The sequence below is a fragment of the Hipposideros armiger genome, unplaced genomic scaffold (genome assembly GCF_001890085.2).
Source record: "Hipposideros armiger isolate ML-2016 unplaced genomic scaffold, ASM189008v1 scaffold_59, whole genome shotgun sequence".
NCBI classification, from domain to species: domain Eukaryota; kingdom Metazoa; phylum Chordata; class Mammalia; order Chiroptera; family Hipposideridae; genus Hipposideros; species Hipposideros armiger.
The window spans coordinates 1,020,235-1,043,940 of NW_017731409.1; the positions used below are offsets into that span (position 1 = coordinate 1,020,235).

Consider the following 23,706-nt stretch of genomic DNA (forward strand, 5'->3'; position numbering starts at 1 on the left):
GGTTGAGCTGTTGTTCACCATCTTAGCTGTAGAGGGCGCAGCGTCACTGGCCCTCATGTGGGATCCAAACCAGCGGCCCTGCTGCTCAGAGCTCGAGCTCCCAAGCCAACTCTTAACCAAGGAGCCACTCGGCCAGCCCCATCTTTTAATATTTTTAATGTGGCTACTATAAATCTTTTTTTGTTGCTTGTTTCAGGTGTACAAAACAATGTAATAGACATTTACCCCCCTCACAAAGTGATAACACCCCCCAATCTATTGCCCCTCTGACATCGTATATAGCTGCTACAATTTCAATGGCTCTATTTCCTATGCTGTACTCCACATCCTGTGACTATATATATATATATATATATATATATATATATATATATAAATATAGTTGACACTCAATATTATTCAACTTCTGCTTCAGGTGTACAGTGCAGTGGTCAGGCACCTACAACATCCATGAAGTGGTCTCCCTAAGAAGACATGAGTCCATCTGGCCCCCTAAAGAATATCTACAACATTATTGATTATATTCCCCAAGCTGTCTTTTGTATTCCCGTGGCAATCTTGTGGTTACCAATTTGTGCTTTCTAATCCCCTCACCTTCTCCCTCATCCCCAACCCCCTCCCAACTAGCAACCATCTGTATCTCTGAGACTATTTCTGTTTACTTTGCTCATTTATTCAGTTCTTTAGATTCCACATATAAGTGAGATCATATGGTATTTTGTCTTTCTCTGTCTGATTTATTTCACTTAGCATAATGCTCTCTAGGTCCACCCATATCACTGCAAATGGTAAGGTTTCCTTCTTCTTTATGGCCAAGTAAAAAACAATGGTTAGGTGCCATGAAGTAGGTGGCAATGCCTTAACCGTAAGCATGTTGTTAGGCCAAGGGCTTCTTCCATCCTTGTCATGGGGAATGCTAACCTTCTCTCCTTTCATACAACACTACTATAAAACTGTAAGTTATTTATGGGGCTCACATATTTCTACTGGACAGTGCATATTTCTACTGGACAGTATGCAAGTAAGGAATTACAGGGAGATGATGCTAGAATGTGGAGATACAGGGCAAGTCATGAGGGGCCCTCTAATATCCTTATGGTAAAACTTTCTAGGTAATAGAGCTATTCGCAGACTAATAGAGTAACAGGATCAGACTCATATTTCAAAGAACACCATGATGGCAGTGTGGGTACTAGACTGAAGGAGGGCAAGGCTAGAGGCAGGAGACCTGCTAGAAGACTCAGAATAGTAGAGCCAAGTTGGGAAGACGATTCAAATCAGGGCAAAATAAGGCAGAATGGAAAAGAGCCACAGCTCCTAACAGAATGTCATTCACTATTTTAAAACTACGCAAAACCACAAACATACACACACATGCAAACTAGGTATAATCTCAACAAGAAATGTGCAAAATCAATATGAAAAAAAATAGAAAACTTTACTGAAGATATAGAAGACTGTAAGAGCAGCAATATATTATAGCAGCTATCATTCACAAAGCACATATCACATGCCAGTCACTTTATATGTATATATACTCATGTATACATTACTTATTTAATCCTTTCAATAATCCTCTGCAGAAGGTACTATAATTACCCTATTTTTTTAATAAAGAGAAGATTGTTTTACAGAATTACTCAAAATAATATATAAATTCAATGCAAACTTAATTTTTAAAAACTGAATTGACCATCTAGAAAGTGAAAAGACATCACACAGGATGGGTGAAAATATGTGCAAATCATATATCTGGTAAGGGCATGTATCTGGAATATATAAATATCTCTTACAACTCAATAATAAAAAGATAAATAAACCAATTAAAAATGGGCAAGGATCTGAATAGATATTTCTTCAAAGAAGACATACAAATGGCCAATAAGCACATGAAAAGATGCTCAACATCATTAGCTATTAGGGAAATGCAATCAAAACCACAATGAGATACCACTTCCCGCCCTCTAGGATGGCTCTAATCAAAAAGGCAGATAATAAGTGCTGGCAATAATACAGAGAAATTAGGACTCTCATCCATTGCTGGTAGAAATGTAAAATGATGCAGCTGCATTGGAAAACACTCTGGCAGTTCCTCAGATGATTAAACATAGAGTTGCCATATGACCCAGCAATTCTACTCTCAGATACGCATATTTCCACACAAAAGTTCATAGCAGCATTATTCATAACAGCCAAAAAGTAGAAACAACCCAAATGTCCATCAGCTGAGGAGTGCATAAAATATAGCATATTCATAATTTTATGGGTTGTATTGTGTTCCCGGAAAAGATATGTTGAAATCCTAGCCCCTAGTACCTATGAATGTGATCTTATTTGGAAATAAGGTCTTTGCACAAGTTAAAATGAGGTCGTCCTGGAGTAGCATGGTCCTTGAATCCAATATAACTGGTACCCTACATGAAGGGGAGAAGAGACTCAGAGACAGACTCCCACAGAGTGAATTACAATGTGAAGATAGACACTGGGAAGATGGCCATGTGAAGACAAGGGCAGAGAAGGGTTGGAGTTAAGCAGCTGCAAGCCAAGGAATGCCAAGGATTCCCGGCAACCGCCAGGTCCTAGGGAGAGGCAAAAAGGATTCTGCTCTAATTCCTTCAGAGAGACCATTGTCCTGCTGATACCTCCATTTTGGACTTTAAGCCTCCAGAACTGTGGTAGAATACATTTTTGTTATTTTAAGCCACACAGACTGTGTTACTGTAGCACTAGGAAACAAATACACAATAGGATGGAATTTTATTCAGCAATAAACTGGAATAAGTACTCATACATGCTACAACATGGATAAACCAGGGTTGCCTAGAGCCAGGTAATGGGGAGTGACTGCCAATAGGTATGGGTTTCCTTTTGCGGGTGAGAAAAATGTTCTAAAATTAGATCGTGGTGATGGCTGCATAACTATGAATATACTAGCAATTACTGAATTGACACTGAATTGTGTGAATTACATCTCAATGAAGCCACTAAAAAAAAACTATTTGACAAGCTGATTCTAAAATTAACCTGGAAAAGAAATTGTAAGACTAGCACCAAAATACTGTTTTTTAAATAATGAGTACATGAGCTGATAAAGTATATGATTTCCAATAAAATAATGATAATAATAATCATAAGGGAGTATTTACCCTTCTAGGTACCAAAGTATATTTAATACAGAATGTTGTGGTATTGGTCTGGCAAAATAAAAAATTAGGCCACAATATCTTGCTAAAAGTCAATCTAAAAATCTTATATCCCAAGAATTTGGCTTGGTAACTGTCAGGTTGGAAGGTCCAAAATATGGTCAGAAAGGAGTGTGGGCTAAATTCTATCTATAGCTAGGGTCCTACCAAACTGCTGCCAGCCCCCAAGGAAATTATAATCTAAAATTAAAATGGCTATTATGAGGAATGTTCCAATAAAAATCATTTTAAAAGTTCACTTGAAAATAAGAGCTCCCAAATTGAGCAAACAGAATGCGATACCTATTTTAATTGGCATGCAGAAACTCACAAAAGGCTTTTAATGTCTAAGTAACTTCACTGAAAGATTTATTTAAAAGGACTAATGATTAATTAAAAAGATAAAAGGTACCTAAAACAAAGACCATAAGACAGACTTGACTACTACTGCTCCACCCTACCATTTATAAAAAAGCAGCTGTATTAAATTGGCTTAAACAAACAAGTGCTTATATAAGAATTAAAAAATATAACAGAAACTAACCCAAAAGCTTTTTCAGAATCACATGATCTGGGGGCCAGCCGAATAGAGTGTTGCTTAAGAGTTGGCTTGGGACACCAGCTCTGAGAGGCAGGGCCCCGGTTCAGATCCCACATTAGGCACATTAAGGCCAGTGACGCTGTGCCCTCTACAACTAAGATGGTGAACAACAGCTCAACCTGGAGCTGGGCTGCTGTGAGTCGCCGGCGAAGATGTAGGCTGCAGTGGGCTCCTGTAAGCTACCGTGAGGGGCCGTCCAGTGACCAGCGACCGATCTGCCTCAGCAGGGAAGAGCGCAGTGATAATACCAACATGGGCCAGTGAAGTGACGTCCTCTACAACTAGACTGAACAACAAAAGGACAGCAACTTGTCTGTTCCCCCCTCCCCCAATTCCCCAATAAAATCTTAAAAGAAATTAGGCCATAGGACAGAAGAGAGTCCAGAAACAGGCTTTGTGTGTGAGAGACATCAGCACGTGATAAATGTGGTATTTGAGACGAACGGGTCAAGACTCCACTGACTATTATTCAGAGTGACACTGTTTGGAAAACAATAATTATGCACACACCACACACACACACACACACACACACACACACACACACACAGGAACTGAAGAAAAACTGAAACATGTAAGAATTTATAAAAGAAAATACAGTTGTAAGAGAAAACGCTGCTCTGCCTCAGGGTAGAGAGGGGTTTTTCAACCTCAGCACTATTGACACTTGAGGCCAGAAAATTCCTTGTTGTGGAGCGCTTCCCTGTGCCTTGTAGGATGTTCAGCAGCATCCCTGGCTTCTACCCACTAAATGCCAGTACGCCACCACCCCAATGGACAACCAAAAAATGTCTCCTGACATTGCCAAATGGCCCCTTGGTGGCAAAATATCTCCCATTTGAGAACCATGGGGGTAGGAAATGATAGCTAGAAAATAACAAAATACATACGTGAAAGATTGATATATTTAAACATAAAATTTAAAACTTTGGTTCAACAAAGATGCCATATGGCTAAAAGACAAGCAGCAACTTGAAAAAGCACTAAGTTGGGAATAAATACTTATATAAATGACAAAAGGTTAACATCCAGAATATATAAAACACTACAATATATAAAAAGACAACCCCATAGAAATGAGACATTTCTCAAAAGAGGAAATACAAAATAGCCAACAATCAAGAAAAAATACTCAGTCTCACTAGTAACTAGTTTTATGTTTTTTATTTTTATTTTTTAAAGATTTTATTGGGGAATTGGGGGAAGGGAACAGCGTTGGGGCATTGGGGAAGACCAGACAAGATGCTGTCATTTTGTTCTTCAGTCTAGCTGTGGAGGCCTCGCTTCAATGGCCTATGTTGGTATTGTGATCATTGCACTCTTCCCGGGTAGCTCAGAAAGCTCACGCCCGCTGCCGGCCAGCCCCACTGCAGCCTACATGGTCGCCGGCGACTCACAGAAGCCCAGCTTCAGGTAGACCTGTTGTTCACAATCTTAGCTGTAGAGGGCACAGCGTCACTGGTCCTCATGTAATATTCGAACAGGGGCCCTTCTGCTCAGAGCTGGTGTCCCAAGCCAGCTCCTAACCAACGCACCACTCAGCCAGCCTAACTAGTAACTAGTTTTATATTAAAATGTCCACATCCTTCTCCCACCCAGCAACTCCACCTCAATTCTTGAGGCATGCGCACAGGGACTGACACATGTGGAAGGATTTTTCTATGCCACATTGTGTCTAACAGTGAAAAACTGTAAGCAATCTATGGAATCTCAGGTACTATGGAATCTTAGCATACTATGGATCTACAGGTAGATCTCTATATATTGACCAAAAAAAAGTTTCAAGACCTATTTTTAAGTACAAAACGTCGAGTTGTTGAATAGGTACAATTTGCCATATTTGTAAAATATGCTTTCGTAAAAGTTTAACACGAATATATAATTATAAACACATGTCATAAACGTAAAGAAAAAGAAATAGAAAAACACGCCCCAAAGAGATAACAGTTCTTTGCGACAGGAAATAAAAGGAAAAAAAAAATGGAGATGTAAGGAGGAAGGTAAAAGATGATCTATTTTGTTTAAATTTTTTACATGAATGTTTTACAAGTCTGTATGCATGGACTACAAACTAGAATTAATATAGAATAAATGCATTTTTATAACAAACTCAAATTGACGAAAATTAATCATCCCTTCCCCCTATTAAACCTCTTTTCTCCTGCACTTCCCAATTCTAATAATTAACAAAACCTTTCAGCGCAGTTTCTTCTATCCTTGAAATATAACTAAAAAAATACGGTATAAATAATTTGGTATCTAAGCGAGTTCGTTTGCGTCCAATAGTACATCAAAAGCTTATAACATTTATTTTAATGAGCAGGTATCAATTTTGCAATAAATCATTAACGTTCTAGTTCTGATCTAGCCCAATGATGCGAAAAATAAAGAGGTGGCTCCCAGCAAGGCCCGAAGCAGCGGGTGTGGCCTGGGAGGAAAGGGGTGGTAACAGTGGGAGGCGGGGGTAGGTCCACGCGAATCAAGGGGAGGGAACTGTAACTGAACGCGTGGGGACACGCAGCGCTGCCAGGTGCTGCGGGCGGCGCTTCTTTTTACTGGGTCAAGGAGCCATGAGGTTGGTAGATGCTCCTTAAGAGAGGAGAACGAGGTCCGAGGGGGGTTGCCTACGGGGCGGCGCGTGGAGCCGCGCACCTGGATGCTGAACCGCCCCCGCCGCGGGCGAGGGTGGGGGCGAGGACGCCCCGCTGGGAGGCGGGGAGAGGGGCAGGGCCAAGTCGCTCTGGAACTGCGGGGTTCCCGCAATCTGTCGCCCCCGCACACAGTGACATCACCAGCACCTCTACCCCTTTCCTCAGTCTGCACTGGAAACCACCTCTGCCCATCGCACTAGCCAGGCGAAAGGCTCAGCGTCCCCTGATTCTCACTTACCTGCGGCCCCGACCCGCCTCGCACACCTGCAGCACCTCACACTGAAGAACTGGAACCTCTGCGTCCACCTGCTCGCACCCACCCGGATCCACTAGGGCCGATACAACTTCCGGTCCTGCGACTGGCTAAGAGGACGTAATCCTAGCGGGGGTGTACACATGGGCGGCGCCATCTTGTACGGAAGATGTTGCCTCCTCAGTTTCTCCACTGCTGAACAAAGGGTCTGTTAAAATTTGAAAGGCTTAACGTCTCTTCAGAAAAGTGGTGCTTTTGTTTTTGTTCCTGGGGTGGTGTTTTGGTTTGTTTTGGTTTTGGATTTAAAGGGAGAAGCCTCTGGAACCCTCACAAATGCAATGGGACATCTAATTGTCATTACTAATTGCTCCAGTAGTGTTTCTCTACTGCATTAATTTTCTTAACTGCTAAATGATGAAGGTAAATAGGAGAGACACTTGTTGAAATAATGTATTACTCATTAGCAGTGCATTTTGTATTATAGATGTTATAATAATTTGCCGTCTTTTATAACAATAACCACAATACCTTCCGTTTATATTAATGTTTAAAATCGTCCATTCAACCAGTCTTTATCAGCAATTCTTATATGTGAGGCAGCAAATGTGTGCTATTGCTTTGTCACAGAATGTGTAAATCAGAGGGGGAAATGAGATGTGCATAAACAATATAAGGTATAATAATAGCTGCCATTTGTTGACTATGTGATCAGTGTACTGAGAACTTTGCAAAACATTTTACATATTTTATCTGATTTAATTTGCATAATAACCTAGTGAGATAGTACTATTATTAGTGCCATTTTACATGAAATTGAGAAAAGTTAAATAAATTTCTCAAGGTAACAAAGCAAGTAAGCACTGGAGCTGAGAATCAAACCTCAATATGTCAGATTGCAAAGCTTGTTGCTTTCATCCTCTATATTGCCTCCAGTACAGGAAAAAGGTTCTAAGTTCCATTAGGTAATCACCCAAAAGGGAAATTTCTGGCAGATGTAGGGGATTAACGCCTGCATTTTAATCTGCCCCATTCTGAAACACAAAGAGTAAATGCAAATTAAAATCACATTGAGATACCATTACATACTCACCAGAAAGGCTAAAATGAAAAAGACAGACGATACCAAGTACTGGCAAGATTGTGGAGCAACTGGAACTCTAATATGTTGCTGAAAGGAACATAAATTAGTACATCACTTTGTTACACTGTTTGGCAGTACCTGCTAAAGCCGAATATATGCATAGCCTTTGTCCTAACAATTTCACTCCTAGTTGTATACCCAACAGAAATGTGTGTATATATGTTCACTAAAAGTGCATACCCATACTTTGTACGAGCCCTAAACCGGAAACTACCCATGCTGTTAGAAGTCAATGTAGTCATTACTCTTAGTGGAGTAATGACTCTGAAAGAGAACATGGGGAGGCTCACAAAGTGCTGATAATGGTCTATTTTTTTTAATCTGAGTGTTGGTTTACATGTGTGTTCAGGTTGCATATTTGTGGGCATTTTTCTGAATGCATATATACTTCAATAAAAAAATATTTTTAATGAAAGTAAAGGAGTGAAAAGTTTAGAAACCCAAAGAACAAAAAGGAGAGAAGATAGGGGCCGGCTGAGTGGCTCAGTTGGTTAAGAGCTCGCTCAAGAGTTTGAGCTCTGAGCAACAGTGGTTCGAGTCAGCCCGAGCTGAACAGCTGCAGAGCTGCCAACAGGTGGCGGGATGGCTCAGCTAAAAAAAAAAAAAAGGAGAGAAGATAATAGGAGACAAACAAATGTCAATATAATTTTAGAAGACAAATTAGGTTAAAATGGCAGAATATTGACAATTGAAGGATCCAATAATGAACTGCGTGGGTCCATAAGCAGTCACCCTACATTGAAGCCCAGTCAACAAGCCCCATCTGTGCATAAAGATTTCCCAGTCAGCTTTTTAGTACCTCCTTCTTTGTCTTAGTCCATTCCGGCTGTTTATAACAAAATACCATTGACTTGGTGGCTTATAAACAACAGAAATTTATTTCTTATAGTTCTGGAGGCTGGGAAGTCCAGGATCAAGGTGCTGACAGATTTACTGTCTGGTAAGTGGCTGCCTCCTGGTTTATAGACAGCTGTCTTCACTGTGTCCTCACTTGGCCAAAGGGGTAGGGAGCTCTCTTGGGCCTCTTTTATAAGGCACTAATCCCATTCATGACGGCTCCACCCTCATAACCTAATCATCCACAAAGCCCCCACCTCCTGATAACATTATATTGGGAGTTAGTTTTCAACATATGAATTTTGAGAGGACACAAAACACTTAGTCTATAGCAAGCACTCTTAAATATGAAAAGACATCCAAGAATCACTAGTCATTGCAGGAATGTCTTCAACACCATTAATATTCTCTAAGGAATGTGTATAGAACTCTGCACCCAGTATTTTGAGAACACACATACTTTTCAAATATACCAGAATGACTTAAGAAAGTTAATTTTGATTTAGGCCATTGAGCAACTTTCTACAAATTGCAAAATATTGCTCTCATACAGGTCTCATTCTCTGACCATATTACAATTAAGTTAGAAATCAATCATAAAATGATTATTTTAAAAACTGTATATTTGGAGATTTAAAAAACATCTTAATAACAAAGATCAAAGAAAAATCCCAGTGGAAGTTTATAATATTAGATTTGTGAGGTAATAAGAATACTATTTATGAAAATTTATGATATAAAAGTAAATTAATAACCTTATATTCTTACACTAATAAGAAAGACTACAAATTAATTATATAAGTGATCAGCTTAATATATTAGAAAAAAGAATAAATCCAAAATAGTAGAAGATAAAGATCACAGAATAAATTAAAATAGAAAAAGATGCAATATAGGTGGACAACAAAACTACAGTTAGATCTTTGAAAAAAGTAATAAAGAAACAAAGTCCTGTGAGAGTGCTCGAGATCAAAGAGAAATAACCACAAATAAATATTAGGACTAAAAAGGGGGGCATCAAAAAATAGAGCAGAGATTTAAGAAACAAGAAAATAACGATGAGCGACTTTATGCCAAAAAATTTGATTAGATAAGACAATGAAAAGACAAGCCACAGACTGGGAGGAAATATCTGTAAAACACATATTTAATAAAGATTTGTTATCTAGGCTGTACAAAGAACTTTTGAAATTCAACAACCCAATTAAAAACTGAACAAAAGATCTGAATAGACACCACCACAAAAGATACATAATATCCAAATAAGCATATGAAAAGATGTTCAACATTACATATTATTAGGGAATTGCAAATTAAAACAACAAGATACCAGTATCTCGTTGAATGGCTAAATCCTATTAGAATGGCTAAAATCCAAACACTGACAACACCAAATGCTAATGTGGATTCCGGGCAACAGGAACTCTCATTCATTGCTGGTGGGAATGCAAAATGGTATAGTCAGTTGTGAAAACATTTTGTCAGTTTTTTACAAAACTAAACATAGTTTTACTATATAATCCATCAATCATATTCCTAGGTGTTTATCCAAATGAGTTGGAAACTTACGTCCACACAAAAACCTGTACACAAATGTTTATAGCAGCTTTAGTCATAAATAGAAAGCAACCAAGATGTCCTTCAATAGGTGAATGGATAACCAAACGGTAGTACATTTATATAATGGAATATTACTCAGTGATAAAAAAAAAATTAGCTATCAAGCCACAAAAAGACACAGAGGATGGGGTGGCCGGTTAGCTCAGGTGGTTAGAGCACAAGCTAATCACACCAGGGTTGCTTTTTCGGTTCCCACCTGGGCCGTGGAGCTGCGCCCTCCACAACTACAATAGATTGAAGACAACTACTTGACTTGGAGCTGATGGGTCCTGGAAAAACACACTGTTCCCCAATAAAAATTTCTTAAAAAAAAAAAGGACATGGAGGGACCTTAAATGTGTATTGCTAAGTGAAAGAAACCAGTCTGAGGATACATACTGCATGATTCCAACTATATGACATTCTGGAAAAGGAAAAACTATGGTGACAATAAAAAGATCAGTGGTTGCCAGGGGTTCCTGGAGAGGAAGAGAGGGATGCATAGGTGGGGCACAGGAGATTTTTAGGGCAGTAGAACTATTCCGTATGATACTGTAGTGGTGGACACATGACATGCATGTGTCAAAACCCATGGAACTGTGCAACACAGAGAAAACCCTAAAATAAACTATGGACTTTAGTTAGTAATAATGGATCAATATTGGTTCATCAATTGTAACAAAGGTACCAAGATGTTAATAAAAAAGGGAAACTGTGGGGTGGTGGGAAGGTATTTGGGAACTCTGCAATTTCTGCTCACATTTTCTGTAAACCTAAAACTGCTCTGAAAAGAAAGTCAATTAATTTCTAAAAGAATCATGCAGTGAATGGCTTGATTTGTCTAAAAATGCTTTATTCATTGATTCCAAGAACAACTTAATGCCAAGCACTGGGCCATTGCGTACAGAAAATTCAAGAGGACCTGTGGCAGGAAGTGCTAGTGGCCTACTCAATATCCATTCTCTCCTGCTCAGGGGGCATTTAAAAATTGCACTTAAAAAATACCTTTTTTTTTTTTTTTGGTCTCCACTGGAAATTGATAAGGCCATATGACTGGCCAACGAGGTGTAAACAAAACTTCTATAAACAAAGTTCTTTGCATTAGACTTTTGGTGAAGTTCCAAAAAAGGGTGCAGACACCTGCCAGAGGCCTTTTTTGCCTTTTTGTCATTGCTCTTCCACTTATTTCTTTCTAAGACTAGGGCTTGGTGGCTAGAGCTCAAACAGCTTTCTGGCACAGCAGTGGCTCCTTGAAGATGGAAGCCACGTGCTCAGGAAGGCAGAGTGGAGAGGTGAAAGAGCCCGCATCCCTTTGCCTTCTGTATCTTCCATACTAACCGTGAACTGCTTATTTCTGGACTTCTTTGATGTGAGAAAATAAACTAACGTTTTTATTTAGGCCACTTCCGTGAAGTCTGCTACTAGCAATGGAACCCTAACTGATACAGGAAATGAAACATATTGCTACTAATAATAAATGCATGCCCCACACGTCAACTAAAACCTGTTGAGTGCCCAACACTGAAGATAGACAAGAAAGGTTTTTAATAGGGCACCCCTTATTGGATTGGTTTAGTGTGTTGAAGATAAAGGTTAAAACTTAGAGGAACCACTAAATAGGCTCTTTCTGAAAAAACCTGTTTCCTTCCATTGAAATTCTATCCATCCTTTCTGCCCACTGATATCCTCTACAAACTTTTTAAATATTGTTAGGTACTCTACAGATTGTAAAAATATGTAGCTATGCACTCAAGAAGCTTGCAAGCTAGTTGGAAACACAAAAAGACTGTTAGCAAGAGAGAAAAGATATCTTTTTTGGTGGTTTAGAGATTTAGGGAACTTTCATTTTCTTCTCAGGAGCTGGAATGAGACTATGTCTTGGGAACAGATGTCTGTATTCATTTAGAAGAAACTCCTGAAGTCTTCTTAGAATGAGGGTGAGACTTACACATCCCCAATGGGACAAGTTTACCTAAAAATAAGGGTTGAAAGGCTGGCGAATCAGCATTCCTTCTGTTCTGCAGTGAGTGGTGTGATTGGGGGCTCAGCTGAATTGCTTTGTAGGGCAAAGAGGTGAGGATTTAAAAGATTTAGGTGAATCAATCAGAGATAAGAGGAGTCAGCAAAGCTCCAAACTTCCTGGGAGAAAGAGAAAGTCATCTCAGAGGAGACACTTTGTGGGAGGAAGAAATATTTAAAGTATTCGGGAGTTGAGTTTAAATTATTTGCTGTGGGGTATGTGCGTGTTATGAAACCTCATCTATCTCTTAGGTAAAGTTCAGCAAAGTCTGTATCATTCTCTAGTACTTTTGTTCCAATAGATTCTTTGGAGGAATATGAACAGGTGCTAAATTTTGCATCCAGGTTTGCTAGAGAAAAAGACAAAAGATCATTTTTGGGCTTTCTAGAGCTAGAGGAGAAAGGGTAGATTGTTGATATCTAAGTCACAGAGAAAAGAACACAGGAAGAGACTACCCGCTAAAGATGATGAACTGAACCACATGTAACGCCACGTCCTCCTGAAATTCCTCTAAAAAATGGGAGAAACACAAAACTTCAATGTAAAAAAGAAACAAAAGAAAGACGAAGACCACCCAAATGAGAAGAAACAGAAGCTATTTATTCAGAGCTTGCTATAGTAGGGAGTCAGCCACCATCACTTGTGTTTGGCAAAACTTAAAGGACTCTGGCAGAAGAGTGGAAAATCTTTATAGTGGGGCGGGGTGGGGGGTTGGGGAGGAAGGCTTTAGATATGCTATGATTGGAGGTCACTGCAGGGGGGAAACCAGAGATGGGCTAACTAGAAGCCAGGCTTCTTCTGTGATTCAATTGGCTTTCTCTGATTGGTCCTGTGTTAAAAGTGGGGGCAAAATATAAGGAAACTGATTTATTGACAAGGTCAGACCAATCTGGGCTGATTGTCTTAGAGGTTGTGGTTTGGCTTCCCAGGCTGGTTGCTGCAGAGGTCATGAATCAGAGTTCTGTTATCATATATGATCTGGCCATTGTCTGTCTCTGATAAAATCACCAACATTTTGGAAGCTGCAAAGAAGAAAGATAGTGGGACTCATAGTCTGTCAAAAGACAGTCCATGAGCAAACCTGAAATGTCTCAGCAAACCACCAAAAGGCTCCAGAGTCGGCAGAACCAGGTACTTCAAGAAGCAGGAGTAAATTTGGGACTAAATGCAGAATAATTGATTAAAAGTCTATTTCAGAATCAGTTAGACCACCCGATTTCCTCCCCAGTTCCCAAGTTACTGTCCCTCCTGGCCCTTGCAGAAGGCTTAAGATCGATTCCCTGGAAAGGGTAAAGTAGAGGGTACCTGTCAGTTAAGGATAGGGATGCCAGACTAAAAACATGAGGATTCTGTGAAAATTCTTTACTTTTGAGACTCCTGCCTTACTCTCTCACATCAGCAACCAATGTTAGAAGCTAAATGTTAAAGAAAAATTTTCAGATAATTCTGTTATGAGCATATCAAAATTTTGTTATTATCTTGCAACAAGGAAGAAGGCCTATTGTAGAATATAGGAGAAAGTGTGAGATACTTTTAAATGGACCAAAAGATTATCGGGAAATGGAAAGCTATGCATTGTTTTAAACATACCCTTCCCTCTTTTCAGATTCTATGGGATTTATGCCTTTTGTTGTCTTTGAACTGTTTTATAACTCTGAAGAAATATAATGTAGTTTGTAGGAAAATGATAGGAACACAAATAATTATTGTTTTTAAACATGCAAATAAATTATATCAGGTAAAGTTTCCATTGGCATCTCCCCACCCTCAATGAGCCAGCTTTGGATCTGATAAGAATATTCATTTTAAACCTTTCTGATAGGCTTAGATATTTGTCTAGTCTTTGGATTTTCCTTTGAACTGATTGTGACATCTTTCCCAGTTCCCTCATTAATTAATGAGTCGAATTAAATCTTTGACATGTATTCATTTCATATCTGCATCTGAGTCATGATTTTTCTTTCTTTTTTTTTTTTAAACTATCATTCTTTAAGAAGTCCAATTCCAATTCAAAAATCACTTTTGGTGGGGATATTTGGGAGGAAAAGATATTACTTAGACAATCATTTTAGATTAGATACAAAAAAGGAAAGACTATTTGGTAAAAGTCACTACGCTCTTAACTAAAAGGTAAGTGAGTGAATAACTGGTCAGAAATTTTAACCCCATTAGTTTTTTAGAATTTCGTATAGGCAGTTTATCAGAAATTCTAATTTCTTCCTAGCTGTAAATTACACGATGCAGAAAGACTGCATCCCATTCCTACTTTGGATTTTTTTCTTTTACAGGATGATGATTCCCAAATATCCAGTCCAAAGCGAGGTCTCCAAATACCAACTATACCAGTGCTACTCGAAGTCCTGGGCTGCGAGGAGAAAAGGATCTTGCTCTAGAATGTAAATCGGCATTCTGCTTCCTTCATTGAAAAAAATCTTCCTACAAAAATGCCGAAGGAACTAAAACTTGGTGCTTGCTGACATAGATGCTTTATATTCTGGCACAAGCTTTTATTTTGTTGAGGGCTGATAAAAACAGTTTGCACAAAATGTGGCAGGTACTTAAAATGGAATATTATTCATCCTTAAAAAGGAATGAAATTATAATACATGCACAACATGAATGAGCCTTGAAGATTTATACTAAGTGAAATAAGCCAGACACAAAAGGACAAATAATGTATGATTCCACTTATATGAGGTAGCGAGTGTAGTCAAATTCATAGAGACTGTACTAGAATCATGGTGGCCTGGGGCTGGTGAAGGAAGGAATTGGGAGTTTAATGGTGCAGCTTCAGTTTGGGGTGATGGAAAAGTTCTAGAGATAGATAGTGATGATAGTTGCAAAACAATCTGAATGTACTTTATGCTACAGAACTGTAAATTTAAAATGATTAAAATGGTACATTTTAAGTTACACATATATATTTTACCACAATTTAGAAAATGATTAAAATGATAAATTTTGTGTTATGTATATTTGCCACAATTTTTTTTTTTAATTACAGACTGGCTTGTCCAGAGACGGCACTTTGAATTATACTATATTAGACTCCAGGCTTCTTAAATTAAATTTATCAACCCCAACAGATCTTTTCACATGCTACAAACTAGCTCCTCTCCACTCCCCATTCCACATATATTCTACTTCTTTCTCCACTATTCATTTAGTTACTAATTCTAGAAACCTGTGAAATGTCCTAGACTCCTGCCTCTCCCTCATCCTTTTGGATGTATTCTGAACAATGATTGTCTCACTCAGCTGGTTATAAAGATATTGTTCCTCTGTTTCAAACCTACCCATCTATATTACTATGTTTCATCGTGCTGAGGCTGGGTCTCTGCAATTCCCAGTTTTTCTTTACCAGGCTGGTTCTTTGTTAGGTTCTGCAAATAGTGGGAGATCAGAGGCAGAAAGAAGGGAGAGGGACTTGCTCTTTCCTGTTTGCTTCCTGTTTCTATCAGTGTCACCCAGGCAACAGTTCTTCGTGCCAGCAGGAGCAGTTGGTTCCAGCTTTGGACTTCTTTACATATTCCCAGAATGAGCCTCCTCGCATTCCTCAGTGATACCAGTCCCAGCTAGCCAGCAACCCTCCTTAGAGGTCTGAGTCCTGACACTGCAGGGCCCTCCTCTGAGCTACTGAGGTGCCAGTATAAGTCAGCAGCATGTCCTTGTCTAGGTCTGGGTTCCAGCTCTCTAGGGCCCCTCCAAGTGTTTGGTCCCAATAATCCCAACCTTAACCCTTTGCTTCCCCATCCACTTGCAGTTTCTACTTCTGTGTTCTATTTTCCCTTTTCAATTCTCCAGTACCTGTGATAACTCCAATAACTCTTTATATTTATTTTCTCAGTTAAGACAACTGCTATACTTTTTCTTTATTGAATCCTGATTAATATACAAATGGTCCCAAGAGTATTTCTAGGAAACAGATTCTCAGATATAGGATTTGGGGTTGATTTGGTCATATCCTTAAACTCAAATTCAATGTTGAGCAACTTGTCAATGAGAAATGGGATGTAGTGGCATCATAAATTATCAACTTATCACCTTTTAGCCATTTGTGTTGAAGTGCCCACTAAAGCAAGTGCTTTGGAGCCATATTTGACAGTACTGGTGACTATAATAACTTGTAGGTTGGGAGTGGCTGCATTTGAATTCACTGAAAAACTTACATAAAGAAATTGAAAGTTTCAGTCATTAAACATTCAGTTCAAGTCACAGAGAACAAAAGCTTCTATGAGAATCCCTAATTTTTTGTATCTGCGGACTAATCTTGCTGAAAATCAACCATAAAATTTAATTGTGCAGGTTTCAGAATTACAACATAAGTTGATTTCATAGCCTTGCCAAACTCTTTAGTGAAATATAGGGCATTGATTGGGAAGGGTGTGACACTGAAACTTGGAATGGGGACATTTGGGTTCACTGAAACAAAGTCAAGATTCTAGAATGCCCAAATCTCTGTAAACCTCCAGTATCAGTGGAAACAGCCCTCCATCCCTTGCTTGAAACCCTGTAATAAAATGACCTGAAGGATGTTTGTTTTCCTCAAGTTTCACTCCAACCACTCATTGCTACCTGTAGATCAGGGTTTCTTACCATGTTAGGCTGTGGGTAATTCTTTGTTGTGAGATGCCCTGTGCATTGTAAGATATTTAGCAGCATTTACTACCTATAAAATATACACTTTCAATAAATAAAATATAAAGACACAGATAGTTTGAAAGTAAATAGAGAAATATATGCAAACAGTAAGCCTAAGAAAATGGAGTGGCTGTATTAATATCAGATAAAACAGATTTCAAGACACAATGTACTACGGAAAATAAAAGAGGACATTTTATAATAATAAAAGGGTAAATATATCAGAAGATATAACAATCATAAATGTGCATATACCTAATAATAAAGTTTCCAAATAAATATATGAGGCAAAAATTACAGAACTGAAAGGGAAATGGACAATTCTACAATCATAGTTGGAGATTTTAACATCCCTCTCTAGTCAATCGATCGTCCAATCAGGTAGCAAATCATCAAAGACAACATAAGAACTGAACAATACTATCAACTACTTTGTCCTAATTGATATTTATAGAACTCTCTGCCCAACAACTGCAAAATACACATTATGTTCAAGTACAAATGGTATGAACACCAGGATAGACCATACATGTTAAGCCATAAAACAAATATCGATACATTTTTAAACATCTCTGACAATGAAATTAAATTATAAATAACAATAAGAGTCTAAGAAAACAAAGCATCTGGAAATCAACCTACATACTTTTAAATAATCCACAAGTCAAAAAGTCAAGAAAAATTAGAAGATATTTTTTAATGATTGGTAATTAATATAAAGCATTTTGATATTTGTGGGATGCACATAGAGCAATGCTTAGAGGAACATTTATAGCTTTGAACATTTATAATACGAAAGAAGAAAGACCTAAAATTAGAAAAATAAGCACAAATAAGTCTAAGGAAATAATCAAAATAGGAGCAGAAATCAACAAAATAGAAAATGGGCAAAAATAGCAATGATCAATTTTAAAAAAAGATATTTCTTTGAATTGATCAATAAAATCCACAAGCCTCTAGCCAGATTGATCAAGAAAAAAAAGGGAGAAGACAAAAAATTATCTTAGGAGGGCCGGCCGAGTGGCGCAATGGTTAAGAACTGGCTTGGGACACCAGAGGGCCCCGGTTCGGATCCCACATATGAGGGCCAGTGACACTACCCTCCACAGCTAAGATGCTGAACAACAGCTCAACCTGGAGCTGGGCTGCGGTGAGTCGCCAGTGACGGTGTAGGCTGCAGCCCCTGTGGCAGTGGGTTGCCATGGGCTACTGTATGTAGCCAGCAGCCAGCGTGAGCGGCCAGCAGCCACAGTGAGCGGCCGTCCAGAAGTTGGCGACTGATCTGCCTCGCCCGGGAAGAGCGCAATGATGATGCCAACTTGGGCCAGTGAAGCAATGTCCTCCCCAACTAGATTGAAGAACAAAATGACAGCAACTTGTCTGTTCCCCTTCCCCCAATTCCCCAGCACTGTTCCCATCCCCCCAATTCACCAATAAAAATCTTAAAAAAAAAATTATCTTAGGAATTGAAAGTTGGCTTAAGATTTGAAAACCAACCAGTGTAATTCACCTATATCATGCCTGATTTACCGATGATTCTGCACCAAACAGAAAACACTGCTGTAGCGTTACAGCCCCCAACAGGAGTAGCCGTCAAAGACAGTGGTGAAGCAAAATCCTCTCAGTGGGTAGATCTCCAAGAGATACATTTGGTTGTCCACTTTATCTGGACTGAGAAATAGAAGCACAGATCTATGCTGATGAAGGGGTAGTTGCTAACAGTTTCATTGTATGATTAGGATTTGGAAAGAACAGTGGCATTGGAAGATAAGTAGTAATAAGGTGTGGGGAAGAGGTATGTGGATGGAGCTCTCAAATGGGCAGAATGTCATACTTGAGTCCCATAAAACTGCTCACAAAAGGACATCCACAGCAAAGGAGGCTCTCAATTAGGTTGACAAGGTGACATGTAGTATAAATGTCACCTTCACCTCTTTCATCCAGACACACACTGTTTGCTCAGTGAGCTCAAGTACAATGTGGCCATCTTGCAGGGATGAAGACTATGCAGACTCAATATTACCATCCCTTCAATAAGTCTGACCTGGGTAAGGAAGTCCCTCAGTAAACCTAACATGCCTATAATAAAGACTTAGACTGGACCCTCAAAATGACATTCCCGGGGGAAGCAGTCAGCCAATTGGTAGCAAGTTGATTACACTGGACCCCTTATATCACAGAGACAGCAATTTGTCCTTACTGGAATAGACATGTATTACGGGTATGGATTTCTCTTCCCTGCTCATATGGTGCTTCTGCCAGCACCACTATCCATGGACTTATCTACTGTAATGTTACATACAATATTGCTTGTAATCAAGAAACGTGTTTCACTGTAAAAAAGTGTAGCAATGGGCTCATGTCTGTGGAATTCATGGATGTTTCCATGTACCTTATTATCCAGAAGCAGCTCTCCTGATGGAATGCTGGAATAGCCTAATGATGGCTTGGTTTTGGTGCCAATGTCAGTGAGGAGATAGCATCTTGAAAGATAGACATTGTCTTACAAATTTCAATATATTCTTCAATATATAGTGCTGTTTCTTCTACAGCCAGAATGCATGAATTCTTGAATCAGGGGTTGGAAATGGAAGTGGCTTTTCTCACTCTTACACCTAATAATCCACTTCAAGAATTTTTTAATTCCCATCCCTGCAACTTTGAGTTCTGGTAGTTTGAAGGTCTTAGTTCTCTACAGAAAAAAATGCTTCATAACATTTTTGTGATGAAACATAATATATAATGAAACATAATATTTCCATTGAATGGGAAGTTGAGATGCCATTTAGTCATTTTGGGCTCCTCATGCCACAGAACCACAGAAACGAATATTCAACTGAATGAGGTGATTCACACTAATTACCAAGGGAGAACTGAGTCTCTTACACAATAGGGACCAGTGCCCAAGAGATTCTCTGGGAAGCCTCTGAGCACTTCTATATCTCATAGAAAAGATTAGTGGAAAATTAAAGCAACCAGAAAAAAGCAGGGCTCTGAAGGGGATTGAGATCCTTCAGGAATGGAAATTTGGTTTACCCCACTAAGTACCCAGACCAGAAAAAGTGATTCTAGCAGAGGGCAAAGGAAATAATGAATGAGTAGTGAAAGACAAGTTATAATTATCAACTATGACCTGGTGACCACTTAACAGAAATGAGCACGGTAGCAGCTATGCATATTTTCTGCTAGCTTTTTATGTATGTACATAAAAAGAATCTCTCTCCCGACTCCCCTTGTTATTTCATATAAGGATTGCTGGTGTTGGTTAATTTTATGATTTAGTCATTTGGTTTCAATATATTCACATAGGATCTTGACCACATATGAGAAGTAACTAACATGGCCCATATATGGATGGATACTGTAACTACAACTCAATGGCAGCACTCTCCTGCCTCAGGCCATTTGCACTTGCTATTTCCTCTGCTTGGAATGGCCTTCCCCTAGATAACCATGAAGGCTTCTCCTTTACCTCCTTTTAATGTATGTTTGTTTGTTTGTTTGTTTATTTATTTATGTATTTATTTATTTTAATTGGAGAATTGGGGAATGGGAAGAGTGCTGGGGAATTGGGGGGAGGGGAAGACAAGTTGCTATCGTTTTTGTTCTTTAGTCTAGTTGTGGAGGACGTTGCTTCACTGGCCCAAGTTGGCACCATCATTGCACTCTTCCCGGGTGAGGCAGATCAGTCGCCGGCTTCTGGACGGCCACTCACAGCAGCTGCTGGCCGCTCACGCTGGCTGCTGGCTACACATGGTAGCCCATGGCAACCCACTGCAGCAGGGGCTGCAGCCTACGCCGTCGCCGGTGACTCACGGCAGCCCAGCTCCAGGTTGAGCTGTTGTACAGCATCTTAGCTGTAGAGGGCAGTGTCACTGGCCCTCATATGTGGGATCCAAACTGGGGCCCTCTGGCGTCCCAAGCCAGCTCTTAACCAATGCGCTACTCGGCCAGCTCTAATGTTTATTTAAATGTCACTTTTCTTGGTGATGCTTTTTCTGACCACTCTATTTAAACCTCAACACACTTATCACCATCTAATTTATATTTTACTTGTTTACCTTATTGACTTTCTGTGTCCCACTGCCTTTAGCAGGTAAGCTCCTTAAGGGCAGGGAATATTATCCAGCTTGTACACTGCTATGTCCTCAGTGCATAGAACAATGTAGACACTCAAAACAATATATTTGTTGGGCTGGTGGGGTGGCACAGTTGGTTAGAGAGTGAGCTCTGAGCAACAGGGTCGCCGGTTCAATTCCCACATGGACCAGTGAGCTGCATCTGAGCTGAGCTGTGCCCGGGCTGACCAGTTGCTGAGCTGCCAACTGGTGGCAGGAAGGCTCAGCTGGTGACAGTGCGTGCTCTTAACAACATGGTTGCTGGTTCGACTCCTGCATGGGAAGATGGGCTGCGTGCCCTCCATCCCCACAACTAGATTGAAAGTGGCGACTGGACTTGGAGCTGAGTTTGCACCCTCCACAACTAAGATTGAAGGACAATAACTTGACTTGGAGCTGAAGGGTCCTGGAAAAACACAATGGTCCCCTTCCCCAATTCCTCAAAAAAATCTTTTAAAAAAATTTAAGAAAGAATAAAATGTACCAACATATCAAAATAAGCTTTAACAATAAATTTTGTTAACTATGGAACACTATGTTATGCAGGAGTTTAAAATAATGAGGTAGATCTATAAATACTAAACTGTTATTCATGTTTTCCTCTCAGAAATTAGGGGAGAGTGTAAATACAGATTTTAACTTATTACCTAAGTTAAAAAATTTTTTTTGCAATGTTGGGAGACACTTGAACATTCTTGAAAACTTAGGGGAAAAGGCCAGTAGCACTGGAGTGGATTAATATATAGGAGAAAGAGGGACTAACTGGTGGAACCAGGTCCATGAGGAGATAATATGAGATGGTTCCAGAAAGCACTATGCTTGGACAAGAGTTCTGCACAGGGAGACCTGAGATTGAGGGAGTCCTCAACTGATGGACTGCATGATCCTTGTGAAGCAGATGGGAAGGCCAAGGCTAGAGGCAAGGGTTTGGGGACTGTGCTCAATTTGTGAGGGTTTAGGAAAGGTATTATGGTTATATTAACAAAATTATTTTATTTAATCCTCACAACAGTCCCATGAGGCATTATTATCTCCACTTTAAAGTATTATTCCATTTCACAAATGTAGAAACAGACGCACAGAGATTATATAATTTGCACAAGACTGCACAGGCTGAGCCACGTGCCATTTTAGGAAGCTTTATCTAACCAGGCCTCTCTGACTTCAATTTACTGCACCTGTCTAGGCCCCATGTTCCTCAGCAATGAAGTGGAAATGGTCCCACGCTACCCCATCCTCTAATGTAACAGTCCCCACAGTGGAATAGGAAGGCCACATCCAGGGTGTGCGTGATGGTCCATTGGGATTTTAAAAGAAAATGTTAGATTTCTAGTCATGTTTTTTAAATCTAAAAAATTTAAAGAAATGGACACTGGAGTCCTTATTTGGTCAGGACGCCAGCTGGTTATGAGTCATTTTGGTATCTTGAGGGAGACATAGAAATTCCGCACGTGGATTGATAATGATGCTTGCCCATAATACATTTTTTTGTGCTTAAGGGATGATGTCAATGTGTTCATTTTTGTAGAAGCAAGAATTTGATGTAGCAGAATCTTTATAACACAGTGGTGTATGACGAAATTGGGATCAATGACAGAGATTTTTGGCTTCACTCAGCGATTTGCTAGGCGTTTCCTGTAGGTATTAAAATAGTTGTCAGAACCTATAACTTCCACTTTTACAAAAAAAACCAAGCATTTGAACTTTGCTGACTTTTTCAATACTGATAATAAGGTGGCTGTCAGTAGGATGCTACTTTATAGATACTAAAATACAGAGTTTTAAAACTGTTTCTTCAAGATACAGTTACTAGTGTAATGAGTGAGAAAACTACTTTTTGAAAGCTATTGTACAAGGTATCATCAAACAATACGGTGAATGTTTAAATAAAATATTTATTACAGTAAAAGACACATTGCCATTAATCCCCCTCAAAATGATCCCAATTGCTTCATACACACTTATCCCATCATTCTTGCCACTTTCTGAAGCAGTTCTGGAAGTCCTCTTTCATGAGTGTCTTTAGTTGCGCTTTTGTGTCTATCTTGATGTCCTGAATCGATTCAAAACGTTTACCTTTCATGGTCATTTTGACTTTGGGGAAGAGCCAGAAGTTGCACGGTGCCATATCCAGTGAATAAGGTGGATGAGGATACAACGTAATGTTTTTATTTGACAGAAATTGCCATATACCAGAAGCGATGTGTGACATGGAGCCTTTCCATTGTGATCACAAAATATAGTGAATGCTGCTCTGAGTGCCATCCAACAGAAAGGCAGGGATCTTCAATACGGGAGGGAAGCGGCTCGTGGAACCTTAGTAACAGTGTGTGACAAGTTTCAACTTGTTCGGTGCAGTCAGTTGGGTGTGAGCTATGCTTGAGAGAAGGTGTGTTTTAAAGTGTGCTATAAATCATCCTCCATCATGACAACGCTCCATGTCACACATCGCTTCTGGAATATGGCAATTTCTGTCAAATAACATTACGATGCTTCCTCATCCACCTTATTCACTGGATCTGGCACCATGAGACTTCCGGCTCTTCCCCAAAGTAAAAATGATTCAGGACATCAAGGCAGCCATGACAGCACAACTAAAAACACTCATGAAAGAGGACTTCCAGAACTGCTTCAGAAAGGTTGCAAGAACAATGGGATAAGTG

The 23,706-nt window shown here is 39.5% G+C and overlaps 1 protein-coding gene across 3 annotated transcripts in view; it reads right to left on the reverse strand.

The window, feature by feature from the left end:
* EXD2 (exonuclease 3'-5' domain containing 2) overlaps nucleotides 1–23,706 on the reverse strand; it is a 67,681-nt gene that overhangs the window by 37,941 nt on the left and 6,034 nt on the right. Inside the window, exon 1 of one of the 3 annotated variants that reach the window (XM_019641404.1) lies at nucleotides 6,673–7,460. The exons of 1 other annotated variant lie outside the window; for it this stretch is intronic. The gene's annotated coding sequence lies outside the window, so the exon portion shown is untranslated. Of the gene's footprint in view, nucleotides 1–6,672; nucleotides 8,243–23,706 lie in introns of those variants that run through there. One more of the 3 variants, XM_019641402.1, reaches the window with a different exon arrangement.